This window comes from Phalacrocorax carbo, chromosome 13 (genome assembly GCF_963921805.1).
Source record: "Phalacrocorax carbo chromosome 13, bPhaCar2.1, whole genome shotgun sequence".
Taxonomy (NCBI): domain Eukaryota; kingdom Metazoa; phylum Chordata; class Aves; order Suliformes; family Phalacrocoracidae; genus Phalacrocorax; species Phalacrocorax carbo.
In genome coordinates, this window is record NC_087525.1 from 1,661,651 (window position 1) to 1,675,494 (window position 13,844).

The following is a 13,844-nucleotide window of genomic DNA, read 5'->3' on the forward strand; positions in this document are numbered from 1 at the left end:
CTTCTGGGTGTGTATCCCTTCGTTGCTAGGTGAAAATTAGCTCTGTCAAGAAAATCTGCCTCAAGAAAAGGTGTGCTTGATATTGGCCAGTTTTCTTTAGCTTTGCTTTCTTCCCTTAGGCAGAACTTGCTGCCCAAGTCTTGCTACATAGCTCTGTTGCTTTGATGCATACCTGTGGTGTATGTTTGCAGTGCTGTAAGTTTCTTAACTGTAGGGAAGCATTGTGTGTAAGAAGGGAGCAGGCCGCTTCTGGAGGATCACTTTGTCTGCGGATCTAAACTAAATGTTGTGAGCTTAAAATGGAGATCTGTTCTGTGTTGCATGCTTCAGTACCTTTCTGACCTTTGGATTCTCCCCAGAGCTAAGTTTTTTTACTACCTTTGTTTGGCTCACGTAACTTATAGTTATAAAAGAGCTTCACTAACTTCTAAAGTATCATACTGGAGGTTTCCTTGCTGAACCACTGCTCAGCAGTCACCTGCTCAATATCCCATGTCTTCCTCTTCCATACCCGACCCAGCTTCTTCCTATTAAGCAAGAGGCAAAAAAGCAGCATTTGATCTAGTTCGCAAGGACAGTGACGGGCTCTTTGTAAGCAGCTTGTGACTGCGGGGAAACCGCATGTGAAGGTGACATCAGTGTGACAGTATAAATTTTGCCACCGTGACTCTAAATGCTGAATGTGAGTTGAAGGTGTAGCTAGTGTAACTAAATGTGAAATGGGAATATCTCGTTCTTGGCATTTCCAAGTTTGTTTTCAGCTGTTTTGCCTGCGCCCATCCTTTCTTTCCCTCCTGCATCAGATGTTATAACCTAAAAATAAAATGTGTTGTGCAGAGGAATGGGAAAATGAGATAGCATGACAGATTTCAGCTTTCATTACCTTTGCACTGGTGTTTGCCCTGTGCTGAGGGGCTTTCTTCTGGTCAGCGAAATCAGTCTAGGTCAGAGTGGTGCAGACTGTTCATCGTGCACCTGAGCCTGAGCTAATGCTCATTTGCTCTCTGGCCTGTAATTAATTCAGACCCCAAATAACAAGAGGATTGAAGAAGGCAGAAGGTTGTTGTAATTTTTGAGGTGAGCATAACCTTTGTATACCTGAAAGTGAAGGGAATAGATTTATTTTCTGTGCCGCTGTCTTCTGGAGTGACTTGAAAAGGTCTCGTGGTGAAGAAGTATTACGCCACTAACTTAAACCACTGTTAGGGCACTGGCAATGGTTGTTTGGTCTGTCTGTGGTAGACCAAGGAGTTAACTGGGCTAACTGGGATAGCTGTGCTATTTTCCAAGTGTTTGGAGAAGAATTTGAGTGGACAGGAAGGCTGAAGGTTGCTTTTATAATCCAACCTTTTTGGCTACTTTGGTATTGATATGTAGTTTCAATGGTACAAGGCAACTCTGCTTATTGCTCGTTGTACTGACTGGCAGCAAAGACTAAAATCTCTATGGCTTTTAGTTTGACACACTTGAAACTTGCTACAGCACAGGTGCCATTTGCATGCCTACTTACGTGTAGTTCAGAATTAGGCTTTCTTTCCCAGCAGGTTTGTAAAGCATGTAACTTTGGAGAAAGAGAGATCTCCTTTTTAAAGATTGCAGGGGTCTTCTGAAACCTGGAGGTGCTGCGTGATCCTTTTGGTATATTAGAAGCCTGCCTTTCTACCCCTCCTGTGCTTTCAAAGGTGTGGAGTACAGGGTTTGGTTTTTTATTTTGATTTTCTAATTTTCCCATTAAGCTAAAACTTGAAAACCTTGTGTGACTTGCTGCTTTTGTTGTTTGTACACAGGAAGTACTATAGATGTTTTTGTATGCTGCAGTTAAGCAAACTAGCTAATTTTGGCACTTAATATGCCCGGTGTTTTCTACTTTTCTCCCTGGTGTAAGAAAAAAACTGAAAAATGAAGTCTGTTTGGTTTTATTGTAGTGTTGTTGTGATGTGCCCTTGGTCTTGCAGATCGTTCAATACTAAGCAATAATGCACTCTTCGGCTTTCTAGAGCAAGACTGAAATTACCTGTGCTCTCACATAAAAGCTGTGATTATTTATGCAGGCTGGTGCCAGGGGCCCCATCAGGGACCCATAATAAGCCTGCTAGCTTTTGCTTAAACTCTTAAGCCTCGTCTAGTATTCTTGTATTTAAGTGTTGCACAAGACTAGTACTGAAAAAGTCTTGTAGGGCTGAAGGAGGGTGAGTATCAAGTTGACCTAAGTTTATTGCAGCTTACTTTCTTTGGGGGTTTTTTGGTATATTGGATTGTCTGGGTTTCACTACTTGCAGTTCCTGTTTGTCTGAGGTCTCTGACCACACCAGGCTAATTCCAGCTTGTAAGGCACTATGAGTAAGAGCTATGTGAAGGTCTGTGTGTTTTCGTAGTACCTTATGAGGAAACGGCTTATCAAACTTGAGGGCTTCTTTTTCTGCATATACATTTTTGGTAAGGTCAAACTTCGTTTCATTGCCCAAGTGCTGTATAGGATCCCCTAGTGTTTTTTAACATAAAAATATAGAAGTATGTAGTATTACCTTGCTGTAAACTTGTATATAGTGACATGTACCTGCTCAAGCAGGGGGGGTTGGACGAGATGATCTTCAGAGGTCCCTTCCAACCCCTGCCATTCTGTGATTAACAGAGCAGGAAAACATTTCCTTACCTGCCAGATCACTGTTTTAAAAGCTTCACTTTTTTTTTCCTGTTCATAAATGGTTAATTCTACATTTGTAGTGTAGCTTTAGATAAGTCCGTTGATCGATTAGGCAGTTTGTGGAAGAGAGGAACTGGTACAGAACCAGCTTGTGGTTGGGAATTCCCTGGCAGGGGCAAACAGCAAAACCACAACCCAAGAAAAGCATGTACCTGGAGCTATGGGATGGGGAGACTGCAGAGCCAGATAAGGAAAATGCACTGATGAGTAGCTACCACAGAGCCAGTATAGTGGGACAGGAGGTAACTGTCTCCTGGCCCCTCCTTTTTATCCCCCCCCCCCACCTTCCAGCTGGGTATCCAGGCCTTAGCAAGAGGGTACAGCATATCTGATTTAGCCTTTGCTGCTATACTAAAACAGGGACTGGGAATCAAATATGTTGAGAGCATGTCTTTAAATGAGAAGAGCTTTGAGCTGGAAAAGGAGATGATGCTTTGCTGCTTTTAAATGATAACATTCTTAATAGTCCTGTCTTCCACTTCTGTGCCCCGGGGATAACTAAGCTGTGCTGAATTGTAAGTGTTGTTTGAAAATCTCCACTGTTAACTGTCATGCTTTGGCCTCTGGTGACAGATGTGGTTAATTCCTCTTGTCTTAAATAACAGCCTAACAAACCTGCTTTGGCCAGAGTTTTATTTTTAAGGTGGGTATGACTACTGTAAGACTCAGTGTAGCAGGCAAGCTGCTGGCTAGTTGGATTTCACTATGGCAAGTTAGATTGCGGACCAGGCTGCAGGGAAACTCCCTTTACTCTTATAGTGGTTTTCCAGAGCCCGCTTACTGGGGAAGACCCTGTAAGTTTTGGTTTACCCTGTGCACATCAAGTTTTTTTCTACTGATTAATACTATGATCTGCTCTGAACAAAGTGAGCAATAGGGAAATGGCACCCCTCCTTTGTCCTCTGCTTGTTCTCACCCTTGCTATAACCCTTTTTAGCATATTAAGAGCATTACACTTTGCTTTTTGTTTGTAGTTTTGCTTTAGCAAAATAGTCTTTTATAGCTGTAAAGCATTAAGGAAGAAAGTTTCTGGCAGTATCTGTGGGAGTTGCAGTTCTCTACTGTGCAAATGCTGAGATCTGTCTTGCTTTATTTCTTGGAGCTCAAATATTTTTGGATAAATGAAGCACTTCACATACTGTATAAACTGCTTTCAGGCAACCTTTTCACCCTCAGATTGGAATGCAGCCACCGTGAATGTTGCAGTGTGAACAAGGACCTCTGACTTGGTTGAGGGCCAGGAGTGGGATCTAGCTGGGCAACATGTCTTATCTAAATATTAATTTTGATCAGTGTGTCACACTTCAAACCATTTATTGTATGAAAAATGACTGGCATCATAACTGGATTCATTTTTATTTATGGAACAGTTTACAGTAGTTTTTTTCCCCAAAATTGTCACTGAATATTACCATGTAGTAAGTAGGAGCAGCTAGAAATGCATTTGAGGATTGTTGGCTTAACACCAGCCCAATCAGGTTCCACTGCAGAAAAACAGACCGCAAGTGATGGCAGAAATGCAGTTGGTAAGCGGATCTGGTACGTATGGTTTAACGTTGACACGAGCAGGTGTGCATTCTCCTGCTGTTAGCCAGTGGCGTTGTCATTTGTCGTTCAGGCAATGCCATGCTCAGCTCTGTCATCTCTTGGAATGGTTGCTGCTCAGTCCTCTTATTCTGTAGGCTGTTTAAATACTGAAGGAAATATGAAGCATGTTGTTGACATTTGTTGAACATTGCCAGCAGCATTAGAGGCCAAAGGGATCAGCTTTTTGGGATATTGAGATACTTTGGCTTTGCCAGAAATGATGCCTCACAAGAAAGAATGTAAAAATCAGTATTTCTGTCACTTTTCATGCTTAAAATCTTAGTACAGCATCTTAGGAATCATGGAGGAACCTATTGAGATAAAGTCTATTTCTGTATAAGTTTTCATGCAGAGGAAAGGCACACTTCTGGCATTTGTTATTTCACAGTAAAGGTTTTCTAAAACATTTCCCACGTGTTCTTAGAGAAGAGTGTTCTCAACCTGTGGATTTTCACCTGGCTTCTGTTTATGAGAAAGAGCTGAGGGAGGAAACCTGACAGTTTGTGACAACTTAAAAGTTAGATAGTAGTGTAAACATACCTGCTTGAATCTGTAAGTAGCCTGGAAGCCACAAACAAGGATTTCTTTCCAGCCCATCTGTGTGGGCATGGGATGCAGCAGTAACTGGGATTGCAAGGAACGGGCAGCAGCATGTAGACTCCCCTCTCCACACAGTGACAGATGTGTTGGACTCCTTGCCAGATAATGATATGGGTGCAAAGAGTTTAAATGGGATCGTGGCAGGGTGCTGGGCAGATATTTGGATGAGGGACTCCCCGAGGGTTACTAAATACAGGCTCAGGAGGCTCCTGGAGCTGGAGTTAGTCAAAGCCTCAGGCAGAGCATTATCTGACAGAGAGCATGATGTTTAGCTGCTCTTACATGTTGATTCAGCTGATGTAGCAGAACAGCTATCAGGTGTGGGGTTGTTTTGGATGGTGTTGTGTGGTTTTTTTGTTTGTTTTTTTTTTTTTTTTATGGTGTTATTAAAATCAAAGCCATGAAGCTTGGGGTGACTGAATTTAAGGGTTGTAATAATGGATGCAAATGCCAAACTTTTAGTTGTGTAATGGCACCACTGCAGGGGACCTCTACGAAAAATAATAGTCACTGATCTTGGGTATGCTGGCTTCAGCCCAGAGGTGCTGCAAGAAAGATACTTTCTGTTTTTCCATTTTACAGTCCTTCTTTGATTAAGTTTTCCTGGGCACTAAGGTGAATTGAAAAGGAGGTTAAAATGGGACAGTTGTCCAAGCATTGCATAATGTGGCAGTTCTGATATCAGTATAATTATCTTGCAAATCTTTGGTTTAGAGGAGACCCACGTACAAAGTATGGCATGAAATTTCAAGAGCTTCAAGAGGCTTAAAGAAGCTTTCTTCATAAATTTCAGTGTTGCTAACAGCACATTTTTGTATACTCAAAAGGTCTTTAACTGCTGCAGTAATGCAGGGAAAGCTGCTTGGGCACATTGTGAATGTATTTGCCAGATGAGCAGAGAACGTATTTAGGGTGGGTGTGTTTTTTTTTTTAATTTCCACTTCATTGGAGGTCTTGGTGTGCTTCATGAAGCAGGTTGTTTTTAGCTTACTTGCAAAGCTTGAGCAACAAACACCAAACTTGGCAGCACGCCTCTCCAGCTGGCCTGCTAAGTATCCCCTGACCTCTCTGCCCAGGAGAAATGTTGGCATCCACTGGTACTTCTGGAATTTGATGCACTCCATGCAATGCACTGCATGTCCTCAGAGGAGCAGCGAGGCCAGAGTGAGCTGCTGTGTGCCTGTGACGCAGGGTGGCTGACAAAGGAGGCATTCAGTCACCAGCGGAGGATCATGTTCCAGAAGTGAATCTGAACTAATGCTCTTAGCCCTGCTGGAGCTGAAAAAACACACAACAGATGTGGTGTTGTGCCCTGCTTATTTGCCTCAATCTCTCCAGACTGTACAGTCTGCCTGTGACCCTGTCTCTTCATTCTGCCCATCCTTCTTTTGAGATCAGCACGTAAATGTGCCAGCATCCAGCCTGGTCCCCCTTTCTTCCCAAGCCATCGTCACCACTACTCTGCAGGTACTATATTGTCCAACTAGTGAAGTCTCAAACTTGTATTGTTCCCATATTAAAAGCTGAAAAATCTAAGTATGAGAAATACAATTTCTCAACTCTCTGGTCAGTGAAGCATTCGCCTTCTTTTGCCAAACCAGTTATTCCGATCTGTCGCTTTGTAATAGCTTTGCACCAGCTGTTACTTTTTAAAGATGCTTACAAAGGTGGAATATGTCTAAGGGCCTGTTGTTTCAAAGTAGTTGCAACATGGGAAGGACTAAGTTAAAATGCTGTGGTTTGTTCCTGAGTCAGTAGATAACAGGAAAGCTTTTGGGTGTGAAGTCATGTATTTAAATATAATGTGAATTCTGACATGTGATGTTGCTTGCAGGCCAAGGTGAACCATTTCTGTCTCCATCTCTTTAGCAGAAGCATGTAGACCATGCTTGTCACGGAGTCCTTAGCTTTTGTCTCATTCTCCTCCAGCTCCTGTAAGCCAGAATAGGTACCAATCAATGGAAAATGATCCATAAGATGCCAAACAACTGTTTGATTGGTAAAAATAAGCAGTACCATAAGCAATTTGAAGTAGTTCCAAGTGGTGGCAGAAGGCAGGAAACTTCACTCATGTTATTGTCTGTTCCAAGAGCAGCAGTGAGGTCCATAACTCCTAACCGGCATTCCTTATCTCTAACATGTTTGCATAATGAACTCACATACAAAAGGTCACGAGCTCAAGGGAAGGCTTGTCATTTTCTAGTTGCTTTTCGGGAAGAGGCATGTGACCTTTTATAAGTAGGTTTACTGATTGCAAGTTGAGGAAACCCTTGGTGGGTTTGCCAGTAATCAAGGAGCGTGTGTTTCAGAAGCAGGTATTGCAGCAGACAGCATTGCATTCAAAAAGATTTTGTAACAGTATACCTTGAAATTATTATCAAGCTGAACCTTTCAGGAAAGTCCTTTTAATAGAGACGTGTGTGTGTATCTGCTAAGTGGACTGCTAGTGGGAGCTGTATGTAGTGGAAATGTCATCCAAATAGTGATCCAGAAAATATGATCTGTCTGAATAATCAGACCTCAGGTTTTTATAACCTGGGGAAATTATCTAGATAGGTCTGACTGCGAATATCCTCAAAATGACCTAACTATGAGTTAGTTGCACTGTGTTTCATTTTATTAATGTCTTCCAACCTAACAATAACTTGCTTTTTTGAACTAGTGTTACCTTTTTATCTTCAAAGTGTTTTCAGGTGAATCCGGGAAATTTTGAGCTTCTCACCCTGTGGGGACAGTTGAAAATATCAGTATGTACCAAGTAAATTCTCAGTGTCCTGGCATCCACCTAGTGTAGAGATTTCCACGTGTCTGTGGGGCAGTTGGCACCTGAGTGATAAGGAGACTCACAGCAATGTTGAGGCCAGATTTGTGGAAAGGAGTGTGTTGTGTGAGGTGTTTTTTGGAAGGCTGAACAACAAGAATGTAGGGAGGAGGCATGAGAGGGGAATGATTATTTTGGAAAAAGGAAAAGAGGCCATCTTTGGTTAATGGGATGACTATTTCTTGCATATTTGTGTGTTAGATCTGTTATGACAGGACCTAAAAATAAATCCAGGCAACAGGCAAAAGGGGGTCTTGGGTCTGGTTATTAATGGACGCGAATTCCCCCTTTGTTATATTTCCTCCTCTCTCTGCCACAGTTATTTAGTAAGAGACCTCAAAAGTTTGTTTTCTTAACTGGTGCTCATGCAGTCCTTTTCCTCCCCCATGCTTCCAAAAATTATACTTTACCTTATTTACAGCATAAAATGGAAATCAAGACTTGGTGGTGTATGGCTGGCTTTGTACCAGCTAGTGCAGAAAGTACACAGATGTCTTAGGTATGAGACTGAGCACAGTTGTGTACTTCCATGACAAAACAACAAATTTTAGTAGTTGCTTGTTGCAAACGGTATCTCTCATTTGTTACTGAAGTCTTCTGAGCTTCTTCCCATCAGTTTTGTTCCCAGTCCCCTGCTTGGGAGGCTGGAAAAACTAAACAAAGGTAATCCCATGAATAAATCTTGCTAATTCACATAATGATGTTGCTGCCAGTCATACCAACAGTTTTCTCAGGGCTTTGGGACATCAGGAATGAGTGAGTTTGCAGTGTGTGAGCTGTTTTGCTACCATCTTTCCATAGAAGAAAGGTGAAGGGGATGTTTCTGGGCTGCCAACCTTAGTGCTTCACCAAGCACTGATTAAATATGTGGTGTGTCTGGCAGGGGGGAATTTTCTCTAAATCTTCCTAATATGGAATTGGGAGCTAAAAATCTTCTGCTTAGAAGACAAAAATGTAAAAGGGAAGTTACCTTAAAATATAATAGCAAAAGCTGGGTATGGGGGGAAGTAGTATTTAGATAATAGTTCCCTACTGCAGATCTGTCTACATAAAACAAATGAGGATCATTCCTTTCTTGCATACCCTTTCATTGGGAGTGAGCCTACATTACCATTAGCTCTATGACTTTATTGTCTCCACACTTTTCCTGCAGAGGCAAACAACTGTAGATTAGGAGCAATTTGCAAAATAGTTCAGTGATTAGCATGCCTTTGGAGATGTCTTCTGTGTAAGAGTGGCACCACAAACTTTACTGGCTTCCTATGGTCAAAAAATTAGCTGTGAGGAGGATTAAAATGACATCTTGGATGTAGGCTAAACATTCTCTCAAAATCCCTTATGTTGTCTTTTAAATCAATTAATTTGTCTTCTGTAATCCACAAGCATACTGAGCTGGCGAACTCAAGCGAGTGATCTATTTAGACTGAATTTCTCCAGTGTATTTTAAGGAGTGCTTTAGCCTGTCTGGCAAAAGAGAAGCAAAGACACCAGTGAAATGTGGAAATATGCCTGCCTTCCTGTGCTAGGATGTAAAATGAAAATGCTGCTCTAATCATGGAGGTGCCTTTTCTAAGTAGCAGTCGGTGGCTGGTTAATCCAGCCTTTGCAGAGATGCCTGATCCCCTTATGTTGGTTAAGAAAGTAAGACACCAGCCTGCTCTTGCTCCTTTTGTAATGACGCTGCTTGCATATATGTGTTAAGTGGGGAGGAAAAGAGGAAGAGGAGAATCCTTAACTCCAAAGCTTCATGTCTGTGCTTTGCAGGCACAGCTGATGCACAGCACAAGGAGACGTTTTTACTTATTTGCTCTTTCTGGAAATCCTGCAGGTTTCCGCAAGCTGTAGTCTATTTAAATGCATCGGTCAGAGATGGGGCATCAACTCTAAGCCTATTCTAAGCTTGAGACTGTGCTGGTTACGATGTATCAGGTCAGGAGGTGTAAAATGGAGCGTGTATTCTGAATAAGCTAGTGGTGAGAGAGTGTTTGGGTGCTGTTGAGAATGACTGGTAGTTCTTAGCCATCTTGTGATAAGGAGAACAAGACCAGCAAGTAACTTCAGAAATTAATCTTTATAGCATCAAAACCATCAGAATTGCTTCTCAGGTGCTTCTGCATTATAGAAATGCTGTGGATGTTAGAGCAAGTGGTACCACAGGCAGAGCTGAATGTTGTCGTGTTATATACTAAAATAGAAGTGGGCTTCTCTTGTGCTGTTATGGCTTGCTATTGCTTAGCAACTCTAGAAATTGAACTACTTCCGTGAAGATATTAAAATGCAATTTAATGAGAATGGGCCCTGAACTTGGCAGCCTGTACCCCAGCGGAGCAGGAGCCACTGTTGTGCAAATGGAAGGGCTTTCCTGTGGGGGAAGGAGCAGAGGATGGAGGAGTTTGGTATACAGGCTAATTGATTTAGGTAAGACAGACCTTTTATTTTCTGAAAAGTACATTAAAAAATGTTGGAGTTTTCCAAAAAATACCATGAAGGTCCACGTGTGCCTCAAGAAAGATGGGAATGAGCTCTAATCAAACCTTGCTGTACAGTTCTGCTATCAGTGTAACTTTGGTAGTAAATGAAGCTAACTGTTGGTGTGAATTGCTTCTACTTTCTTCTGACTGGCTCAGAAATAATTCTTTGTATGGCAGAAAATGTGTACTTACAGGGTCTGTATGGATTTATACTGGAGAAGAAGAGGCTACAGCTGTTATCGAGTATCTTGGGAGCACTTGTAGTGCTCAGCAGCACATGCTGATTCATGACTTGCTCATTGAAAATGTGTGTTTACATTTGAGTGCCAGTTTATGCTCTGTCGTCTCTTGGATCAGGGAGGGATCTGTCCCTTCATAGAAGACTGGATATGCAGAGTTTGGAGCTTTCCCTATGGATGTGGGGAGGGGTAGGGAGGTTAGCTTTCTTGTGGGTCATGGGGATGCTGCTTCCAGCAGACGGGTGGCTGTTTCGGCTTTGTAAAGCTTAGCAGATGAGTGAGTGCCTGTGAGCAGAGATAGCATGATCTGTTTGGGAGGATGGCTGTTCTTACGAGATAAGGGTGCAGTTACTCATGGAAACAGGGCCTTCCTCCTAACTGAAGATGTGCTGGTGAGTGTTCATGGGATGGATAACTCGTCCTATGTTTTGTAAACATTAGCTCTTATTACAACAATCCTACAGCAAACAGGGCAGGAGCAGCTCTGACACTGGCAGCACACCATGCTCTATCCAGATGGACAAAAGCCATTTGACTTCCTGCCTGTTACGTAGAGGAGTCTTCTGGCTGCTGGAGGCTCTGGGTGGGTGTTTGGAGGCGGGGGTGCCTCATGGCGCCCTCCCTGAAGCACTGTCATGGGGCAAGAATGCAGTGTAAAACCCAAATGCAAATTTGCAAGTAATCCTAAACGTAGCTAAGTAGGAGTCCAAGAAAGCAGAATTGCCGTGCCACAGGCTGCTTGCTTCCCAGTAGCCAGTTACTTGGATTTGTTTCTGCTTCAGCAAGCAGAATTTTACTCCCCCACCCCCCAACTAGTATTTGAATGGAAATATATGAATTGCAGTTTTCTAAGTAATGTGAATGGACCAGGGAGACAATCTGGTTTTCCCTTATCTGAAAGTTTAATTGAAATAGCCTTGCAGAGCCCCATGTGAAGAGGCTGGTTCTCTTCTGAATCTCCCCTGTGACTTTGTCTCCCTTAAGCTGGGGGGGTTGGATGAAGACTCTGTTTGCTTCCCAGCTGTGGGGCTGAGTGGTTTGTCTACCACTGCCAGCTCTAACATTTGGCTTTGCAAAAGGTAGGTAACAGGGATGGAGAGAAGCCTGTTACCTGGGTGCTGCCTCTTGAGGATTTTGGTCACATGCATTTAGATTTTTACGTTTTGGTTTTGCTTCGTTGCAAGTGTTTCCTCTGTCTTGTAAGTGATCTTGTTTATCTTGAAGACTGGCAGAAAAGGCTTTCAGCCTTTCTCTTTTGCTCCCCCTGCATCAGCTTATTAGTCAGCAAAACCTGTTATCCTGTGTGGTGCCTGGTTCAGAGCCTGGATGACTTTACTCACTCCATTCAAAGAAAACATTGAGATTTACTTCTTTAGTGTGTGCTCCAAGCAGCAATATGTATCCCAAGGGTTGTTCTGCCTGCTTGCTCTTTTAGTTACAGAAAAGGTGCTCTGGGCATTGCTGGAACTGGTATGACAGATTCCCATGATGCTGGGAGTAGACAGCTTCTGGTCTATGGTGCCCCTGGCCCAAACCAGGTGGTCACTGGCCCATTTCTGGCAGTTCTGTTTCCTGTGCTGTTCTGGGAGTGGTGGTCTCATCCAAAACAGCTCTTGCCTGGTGCAGGCTGGGAGGAAAATGAGCGTACATCCAAGATACGCTCCTGCAGGAAGGCTGGTGCATGTGGAAAGTAGTGGATCTGCTCTCCATGGAATGCCACAAAGTGGATGAAGAAGCACTCCAGGCCTCCTTCAGATCCAATGAAAGCTGCTTATAGGCCTTATTTTGATACAGGGATCTTGTCTCTTTCCGTGTCCTTTGGAAATACTATTCTTAAAATGCAGCTGTCCATGTTAGCACAGTCTTTTCTGTATATCCCAGTTATTGGTAGACCTTGAGGTTATCTTCACACTGTAATAACTCCTAATATTTTAATAGAAGGCTTGCTGTTAGCTCTGCTTCTTAATATATAATAGTGTGTGTTGTTTTTTTTTAATAGTGACTCTTCTGACTACGTGAGAAGCAGCCAGCAGCAGGTCTTCTGAGCTTTGACTCTCGTATTCATAGTGAGCTTTTAACCTGATGAATCGAGCGCTCTGGGTAGAGAAGCAATTTCAGGTAAGTAAATTAATTTTGCATTTTCAATCGTGTGTTTGAGTGGTATGTTTTTTCAATACTTAGTTTACTGTAAACTGATATTAAATGTGACCTGAATTTGGATAAGTTTGTGTTTTGGACTTGCATGGGCAGATATCCATTTTGCTTTGGATTAATCATTTTTTGCGTGTTTGCCAATGGCAGTATTCAGCACTGGCAGCAGTCAGTGGTCCTCACTTGTGTATTAGCATAGTCTGGCTTAATGTCCTACAGCTGCGTGGCACCATTTCTTTTGGCACCTGTACTGCTGGTTTCTTTAAGTGAGGCTTTCATTTAAAAGCATGGTTTAGTAGAGAATATGATGATCCCCTCCATTTTCTGTTAGCTTAGCTGTTGCTTGTGCCAGCCTGGCACTCTCTTCATTCAAGAAAAACAATTTACATGGTCTAACTCCAGTACTACATTGGATGTTTTTAGGAAGAGGCAACCGAAAGATCACTTAGATCGGTCCTTTTTCCTGCTTCCAGGCAAGGATAACTAAGAGCAAAACTTGAAGTTTTGGAGCATTTACATACAACCTACATCTTTTCTACTTACAAGATCTTTGCCCTTCTGGCTGTAGAAACTGGAGTGAAATATTGGGTAGACAACCAGACTGGTGGCTGGAATATCTGGTTTCTGTTCCCAGTCCTGGCTTTGATGTAGATGAAGGACCTGCAAGGAGAAAATAAATGGGGCGTATGCCCTTTCTTGCTGCTTGTAGTTATGTTTTTGTGTTTTAATAATCCTTCGAAGCTGGGCAAGGGTTTGCTAAAAGGCATTTTTAAAGATTTTTGTGGTTTTGTTGGGTTTGGTCTGTGCTGGAAAGCTCCATGCCTGATTTCAAAGCTAGAGGGGGAGGTGTCATAAGAACAGAAAATAAAAGCGGAGCTATTGGGCTAGAGATTTTAAGAGAGTCTGTTTTTAAAATTGTTATTTGTTTGTGTGTAACCTGAGTGACTAGCACAGTGAATGAGCCAAGTCTTTCCTGCCTTCCGTTCTTAGTTGGGAAAGCTGCTGCCTTTTCCTCAGTGTTCTTGAGTATTAGTGAGGCTAAACTGGGTGATTCTGAGAGGTCATGATGAGGGAGAGAACAGAAAAGCAGCTTTCAGTTGTGATTCTTTCTAATGCAGTTATAATTCTTCCTGCGGATGCCCTGAGCAAATGTGGTTTGGGGAAAGTTGGTTTTAGCCGCTTTCCTACAGGTGTCACAGTACTGCATGCCTCTAAATCTCAAGTGTTGCACAATTAAGGTGTTGAGTAGCACTTTCACAGATACTATAAAA

The 13,844-nt window shown here is 42.5% G+C and overlaps 1 protein-coding gene across 8 annotated transcripts in view; it reads left to right on the forward strand.

The window, feature by feature from the left end:
• SGMS1 (sphingomyelin synthase 1) overlaps window positions 1-13,844 on the forward strand; it is a 97,444-nt gene that overhangs the window by 15,658 nt on the left and 67,942 nt on the right. For all 8 annotated transcript variants that reach the window (XM_064464555.1, XM_064464563.1, XM_064464557.1 and 5 more), the window contains exon 2: window positions 12,422-12,540. The gene's annotated coding sequence lies outside the window, so the exon portion shown is untranslated. The remainder of the gene's footprint in view (window positions 1-12,421; window positions 12,541-13,844) is intronic.